The sequence below is a fragment of the Myotis myotis genome, unplaced genomic scaffold (assembly GCF_014108235.1).
Source record: "Myotis myotis isolate mMyoMyo1 unplaced genomic scaffold, mMyoMyo1.p scaffold_m19_p_3, whole genome shotgun sequence".
NCBI lineage: Eukaryota > Metazoa > Chordata > Mammalia > Chiroptera > Vespertilionidae > Myotis > Myotis myotis.
The window spans coordinates 6,516,621-6,524,550 of NW_023416335.1; the positions used below are offsets into that span (position 1 = coordinate 6,516,621).

A 7,930-nucleotide genomic window follows, 5' to 3' on the forward strand; every position below is an offset into this window, starting at 1 on the left:
GTGTGGCTGGGAAGCTACTGGCTGGCAGGTCAAAGGTATTTATTTTGATTTTCTGAGAACCTGAAGTCCTCTCACAAGATACATTTTAAGTTCCTGGAATCCTCAATCTTCTTGTAATTCATTCATCAACAAGAACCAAAAGTTGCCTGGCAAGAAGTCACTCACACCCAATAGGCTATGCGTTTCTATTAAGTAACACTGTTCCTCCTGTGTTTAATCTTCCCATATTAATTTGGATACCAATATATTTGTATACCAGTATATCCTTACAAATTCTGGAATAGGCAAACTATGGCAACAAAGAAAGAGCAGTGGCTGCCTGAGACTGGGGGAGGAGACTGACGATACAGGGTGAGGACACTGTTTTAGGTCTTCATTTTAATGATGGTATCCATTCATCAGAATCCACTGAACCACAGGCCTAATTATTTTTCCCTAGGCATCAGTTGCTTCAACAGATTTTCTACCAGAGTTTCCCATAACAGAACTGCTGATACAAATAAGAACTCACGGACTAGTTAAACATATTAATGAGTATCAATATTTGCATAATACAGCATGTTCTAAAAGAATTATCACTAGGTTATAGCCTTTCATTCCTTACACTGGAGAGAAAATTTGTATTGCTAAAATCCAAGAACGTGACCAATTGTCTAAAATTCTTTTCCTAGATAACATAATTGGACAAATGTGATGAAATCTGAGAAAAGCGAGACCAATAATTAACCTAGTCGGTAAATAAAGCTAGTCTCTAAAAAGCCCCCTAAGACCTCTGTTTAAACATGAGAGATTAAACGCACGAGTTTATCTCCTCCCTCTCCTAAAACCCCTTCTAAAATGACAGTAAAGACATAAAAAGAGCATAAATGCACCGGACCAGGAGTGCAGCGTGACGACAAGATCACACGGAGATGTCCAGCGCCGCTTTGATACCTGAAAGCGTGATGAGCAGTAACTGAGCAGCAGAGAGAAACCTCAGAACAGGACAAGGGGATGCCGACAGGAGGAACTGGATCCCAGGACAGATTCCTGGCTAGGCCAGGGCTGGATGCAGCAGGGAACCTGGAAGGCAAGGATAAGAAACAAGGATGAAAAAAAGGAGGAGAAATTGAACCAGGAAGATTCCAGACTCAAAAACATCTGGGATACTGGGCTCAGAGTCAGGTAAAATAAAAACAAGAATTAAGCGGAAGTTTGCCCACTCAATAGTTTAACTGCCAAATATTTTATGCCACTTGCCCCCAGTACTGCTGGCCAGGGTTATATTCCCAAGGCAGGAAAAGAGAAGGTTCTCCATTAAGAAAGTGACACACACACAAGAGGAAAGACATAAAAATTGACATTTGGGAGTCAGCAAATAATCACTATCTTACCAACGCACAGGGAGCATCCAATTGATTTGAATGCCTTACTTTTAAATATAAATGAATATAGAAAGACTGCTAAACATTTAGGAAAGCCTCTAACATGAAAGATAGAGATAATAAAAGATAAAATACAATGGCAAAGGGGAAAAAAAGAAAAGAAGGGAGAATACAAAGATAATGTAGGAAGCAGAAAAAAACTTAAAACAACCTCCTATAATTAATATCCTCTTAGGAAAAGAGAAAACCACTTCATTCATTCAACAAAGATTCATTGGGCAGCTGGTAAACATAAATTTTATTCTCATTTCTGAAAGTGCTGAGATTTGAAAAGGATACAAAAATTCCTGCCTTCATGTAGTTTATAATCCAGTGTATAATGTATTTATGAAACTAGAACAGAATGCTATATGAGGAATAATCACATAATTTTTAAAAGAGCTCTAATAAATTAAAAACTATTATAGCCCTCTCTATTGCCGCTGCTTTATTTCAGGCCCTTGAATTTTCACAATGGCTTGGAAAGAGGTCTCCTAACACCAGACTTTACTACCACCCCCCCGCCCAATCCACCTTTCTCATAGCTGCTGGAATAACTTTTATTTGACCAATACATCTTGAATCATGTCATTCCTCTTCCTAAAGTACTTTTGTGGTACTTAACTGTCTTCAGGATAAAATCCAAACTATTTGGCAAGTCCTTTTAGGCTCTCTATGATCTGATTCCTGCTTATCTCTTAAATAGCACTGCCTACATGTACCCCATGCTACACCCATATTTGAATTACTCTTTATAATTCTTTGAACACATAATGCTCCTTCTTAAGACTCCAAACCAGTGGTTTTCAATTTTTTTTATTTAAAGCAACAATAAGAAAGACATTTTACACTGCAACTCAATAAATACAGTTTCTCCCTCTCCTCTCCTCTCCTCTCCTCTCCTCTCCTCTCCTCTCCTCTCCTCTCCTCCTCCCTCCCCTCCCCTCCCCTCCCCTCCCCTCCCCTCCCCTCCTCTCCTCTCTTTCTCTCTTTCTCTCTTTCTCTCTCTCTCTCTCATATGCACACATAAATACAATGGGGAAAAAGGTTTCATGAAAAAACACCCATACCATGTGAGGTACACTCTGATATTTTCTATTCTACTTTGTTATTTTTAGAATCCTGGTCATAACACATTCAATTGATTTCATGATCTATTAAGAGGACCCAACCCATCATTTGAAAACAACAACAACAACAACATCGCTCTAGTTCCTTGCATGTTAACTTCCCTGTTTGGAATATCCTTCACCTTCTCTTCTTCTGGCTAATTCTTACCTGTCCCTCAGGACCCCCTTTAAAGTGCCTTCCCTTCTCCCTGCTCCCTGGATTAGGTGCCCCACTATGTTTCCCTGGCGCCTCATGGACACCTGCCACTCTGTTATCATTGTCTCTTCATTGGTTTGTTGCCTCTATTGAGTGAATTTCTAGAGGGCAGTGATGGAGTTGCTCATACATGTATGTGTACATACACTGCCTGAGAACCAGTGGCTAGTGCCTAGAAGGCCCTCAATGTACCCCAGCTTATGAATCCACCTATTCCATTGTTCACTTGGGTAAACTGAGATGCCCCAAATCACAGAGTTCCAAATCCTGAACTTTTTACCTACCTGAAGAAAGCAATTTGTCTCCTGAGGGAAAATTTCTATAACAGAGCCAACAAGAAGTTTCTAGTTTTAGGTGGGAGCACTTCTCTTCCCACTATGGTTGAGAACAGCAGTTTTCAAACTTTTGAGTCCAAGAAAATGTTTACACTTTTAGCATTAGTAAGGACCTCAAAAAGCCTTGATTTCTGTGAGATGACATATGTATGTATTTATTATGTGTTATGTTATTGCAAAAACATGGATGAACCTAGAGAGCATTATGCTAGTGAAGTAAGTCAGACAAAGACATATACCATAGGATCCACTTATATGTGAAATCTAAAAACAAAACCAACCAACAAACAAAACAGAAGCAAACTCATAGATACAGAGGACAAATGGATGGTTGCCAGAGGGTAGCAGGGAAATGGGTGAATGAGGTGAAGGGGAATAAGAGATATAAACTTCCAGTTATAAAATAAATAAATCGTGGGGATATAAAGGGCATAGGGAATATAGTCCATAATATCCTAATAACTTCATATGGTGACAGACGGTTACTAGATTTATCCGTGGTGATCACATCCTGAGGTATATAAATGTCTAAATCACTATGTTATACATCTGAAACTAATATAATATTGTGTGTCCACTCTAATAAAATATAATGCTATAGGGATTTTTCAATGAAGCAATGAGAGGAAAGTGTAAGATTAAAACCCTTTTAAAAAATAATGGCTTGTGAGTAAATCAAGAAATAACTTAGTTTCAATTTGAAATAAAAATGTGATCATTCATGTATGAAACAAGAAATTTAACTCTAGGCTTCATTGTACTTTTACATTTTCTAATGCCAAATCAGTCAGGGTCTCTCTTATACTTTTCACTCTCCTTTCTTTGTGAGCTTTATGAAATGAAATGGGCTCTTAAAGTTACATCCATTCTTTCCTGTCTTCTGCCACCTGGAGTTTTTACCAAATGTGATTCGCTCATTATTTTCTTCTGCCCAATCCCTAATATCTCGGTATGTTCACTTAGGTTTCAAGCTACTGCTAAACTTTTAGCTTTCTTTCAATGCTCAGACTGACTGGAAGTAGAAGTTTCTTGGCAGCAAAAATATTAATGAAGTAAAACCCCATTGTTTATTAAGTATATATATATATACTTTTCTACTCAAATACAAATTTCAATGTTAGGTGTCATCACCAAATAAACTGAGAAAGCCTAGACAGTTGAGAGACCCAAGCATGCCTCACGTTGCCAAAGAAAATAAGAAAGTCCTGAAAAACTACAGGCTAAGCATTAGACAGACACATAGCTAGAATCAATGTGCTTTTTCTCATGCAAAGAAAAAAATTAGATGCAAACTTTACATTTAAAACTGCATTGTTCCCCTTTAATCTGGCCACCATCCGAGTGGTGATCTGGATGTTAGAGAAGAGATGAATGGGAGACACTGGCAGGGATTGAAGCTTGGAGATGAATGTGGAAATGTAGAATGGATGTTTCTTTTTTTTGGCTTTGAGTTGACCGTTGTTTCTGTCTGTTTTTTAGAACTGATCCGAGAGGACAGGGAAGTCAGTGTGGGCGGCTCTGAGGAGCCTCCCTTCTACAGCTGCGGCTCAGAGGATTACGGCGCTTCATCCACAAGGCAACATTGCACAAGTCGCCTTTGAACAAAAGTCATGGATACTATTAATGATATGGTAATCCTTCATCGAGCTACCTCCCAGTAGTGATTATACTGACATGGGAAGAATATCTAAGTCGTGGAGGCAGCCCACAACAACACTGTGTCATTGTTCACCCCAGGCTTGACCAGGACTAACTTTTACCAGCATCTCTCATGTCACCTTCCCTCTGGAGCCTCCCCCAGCCCCGGCCCCAGCTCCCACTCCCACCCCATCATGGTAAAAAAGTGGCAAAGAAAACCCTGGTCCTAAATCTTTTTTTAGATTTGTTTTTGCAAGTTCCCACACACATTTAGTGTCATCTCAAAATTCATGCTGTCAACTGTCCCCAGGAACCATTTCCATCTGAGAGCAAGACCACACAAAGGTTAGTTCGGTAGGTCTCAGAGAAGATGTTTTAATTGTCGGACAATAGATTCTTCCATCATTTGACTTGCAAATACTGTCCTCTTGCTCTCAGATAACATGCTCAGAATTAGAGAATTTGTCAAGAAATTTCCAAAACCTTCCTTTATTATAACACCGAGATAGCAGTGGTTTCCCCATTTGACAAGGCTCAAACACTCTCCAGCAGAGAACATTTCATGGCTCACGACACTGCGGGACTCCCCAAGGGTCAAGCTAATTTACTCATAGACGATTTCCCCTTAATGTAAGCAAAGTGACTTTTATGAAAAAGAAATATGTCTATGATTTTTATGTAATTATGTGTGTAGGATAAACATGTTTACATTAACACTTCAAATGACTTATGGTGAATGTACTTGACAATGATAAAGAAACTATACACTCACCACCATCCTGACCTAATTATTTTCTTTTCCAAGAATTATTAATATCTGAAGGTGATACCATTTCTCTGCTATCCAAAACAAACACAAACAAAACCAATACCTACTATAATTTTATGGACACTCTCCCATATTCATGAGACTACATGGATAATTTTTCTATCCCACATAATAAACCATGCTCTCAGCACACAATGAAGTTGTGATATGAAAAAAAATCTGACTTTCCTAACAAATATCTCTGGAGAAGATCACTGTTCTAAATCAATTTTTCTTTAGTATTTACAAAAATTCTTACAGAAATGACACATCATTTTAGAAGTGACATCTTTGATAAATATATACACTTAACCAACATATGGCTATAAAGGACACACAATAAATTGTATATATATAATATTTTAAAGGTTATTTTCAGCTCTCTATATAGGCTATTTTCTGCTTAATATAAAGAACACTATGACAATTTATGAGAAATGTTAGGACCAATGTGCTGTCTTCTTCCTTGTTAAAATTAATAATGGACCGGCTATTTTTGAAGCTAGATTTGGAAGAAGATGATGAGAGCATCTCCATCTGTTATTTAGACTTTACATACACTTATTTAATGGTTGGATATTTATAAGAATGTACTGGGTCTGAGATGGCTGCCATAGACGCCAACAGAGCAAGCAGGCATGCGGAGCGGCGTCAGATCTGCCTCTCTGTGAGCAGCCATAGTGGGGTGGCACCATGAGTGGGGGCACCTCTTACATCTGCAGCAAGATCAGCCTTATCTCCAAAGCGGAGATCTGCATGGAGGGCATCCCCTACACCAGTGGTTCTCAACCTTGGCTGCACATTAGAATCACCTGGGAATCTTTTTAAAATCCTGATTTCTGGGCCTCATCCTCCGGAGATTCTGTTTCTTTGTTACCAATGTTGTGGCCCCACCCCATAACCAAGAAACAGAATTTCCAGAGGATGAGGCCCAGAAATCAGGATTTTAAAAAGATTCCCAGGTGATTCTAATGTGCAGCCAAGGTTGAGAACCACTGCTCTACACCATCGACACTGAGAACTCCACCGTCGCCCTCGTAAAAGTTCCTTTGGTACAGAAGACAGACCAACAGATCATCCACTGTTACCCTGAGATGAAGCCTCTGAATACATTCTATTCCGTGGAGTGATATTAAAGACTTCACTGTTTGTGAGCCTCAGGACAAAACCGCAATGTACTTTGCCTCAGGACCCAGCTACCGTTCAGTCTTCACTAGGCTCATCTACTTCTTCGTTCCAGCCAGTGGGTCCCTATGGACCTTTTGGCAGGGTGTTGAGGTACAGTCAGTTCAGTCCAAGGTCATTAGTCAGGCAGCAGTTTGCTGTTGGTGTTGCTGGAGGCTCCTTGACATCCTTTGGAACAGAAGCATCAAACAGCAGTACCCTGGCCCAAAGTAGTGCAGTTGGTTCTGCCTTTGCATGAGATACAAGATCTGTTAAAACACAGTTGTCTCGAGGTCGTTCAAGCCCTCAGATCCTTTGAGAAAAAGCCTTGCCATGGAACAAGTAGTGCAGACTGCCTCAGCCCACTTACCAGCTCTGGCACCTGTTGGGAGAAGGAGCCCTGTATCAACCAGGCTTTTACCATCTACCAGCCAAAAAGCAATGGACAATCAAGAGCACAAGAGCACCGTTTCAAGACTAGAAATGAGCCACTCAGAAATGCTAGCAAGAGACAAATAGTCCCAGGTGCTCCTTCAGCTCCAAGGAGAGGGGGAGGGGTCACTGACGTGGCAGGGGAGGTTGGTATTCGGCGAGATGGTGCTATGAAATTTGAGAAAGACTTTGAAAGTGCAAATGCACAATTTAACAAGGAGGGAATAGACACAGTTTCATAATAAACTGAAGTTGAAAGTGGAAGATAAACTTGAGAAACAGGAGAAGCCTGTAAATGGTGAAGATAAAAGAGACTCAGGAGCTGATACTCAAAACAATGAAGGAAACGCAGATGAAGATCAACTTGGACCTAGTTGCTATTATGACAAAACTAAATCCTTCGATAATACTTCTTGTGATGAGAGAAAACGGAGACCAAGCTGGCCTGAAGAAGATTAAATGCTGAAACATTTGGAATCCCACTTCGTCCAAACCGGGGCTGTGGGGGTACAGAGGCAGAGGAGGTCTTGGTTTCAGTGGTGGCCAAGGGTGTGGTGGTGGCAGCGGTGGTCGTGGGGACAGATTTTGAATATAGGAAAGACAATTAAGTTGCTGCATAGTCTACAAACAAATCTTTGAAAATAGGTGAATTTCTACCTTTTCATGGTCCTGAGAATTGGTTTCAGTCTTTACCAAGAATGAAGAAGTGAATTCACTGTATATTTGTCACTAGCACTGGATTTTCTTGTTTGTTTGCTTGTTTTTCTGCTGAAATTTCAAAGATATGATGCAATTATATTGGGTGGGGAGGGAGGCACTACATC

The 7,930-nt window shown here is 40.0% G+C and overlaps 1 pseudogene; it reads left to right on the forward strand.

Annotated features, from left to right (window-relative positions):
- The first annotated feature begins 6,203 nt into the window (after nucleotides 1-6,203).
- On the forward strand, nucleotides 6,204-7,695 carry LOC118649750 (annotated as a pseudogene).
- Nucleotides 7,696-7,930: the final 235 nt, after the last annotated feature.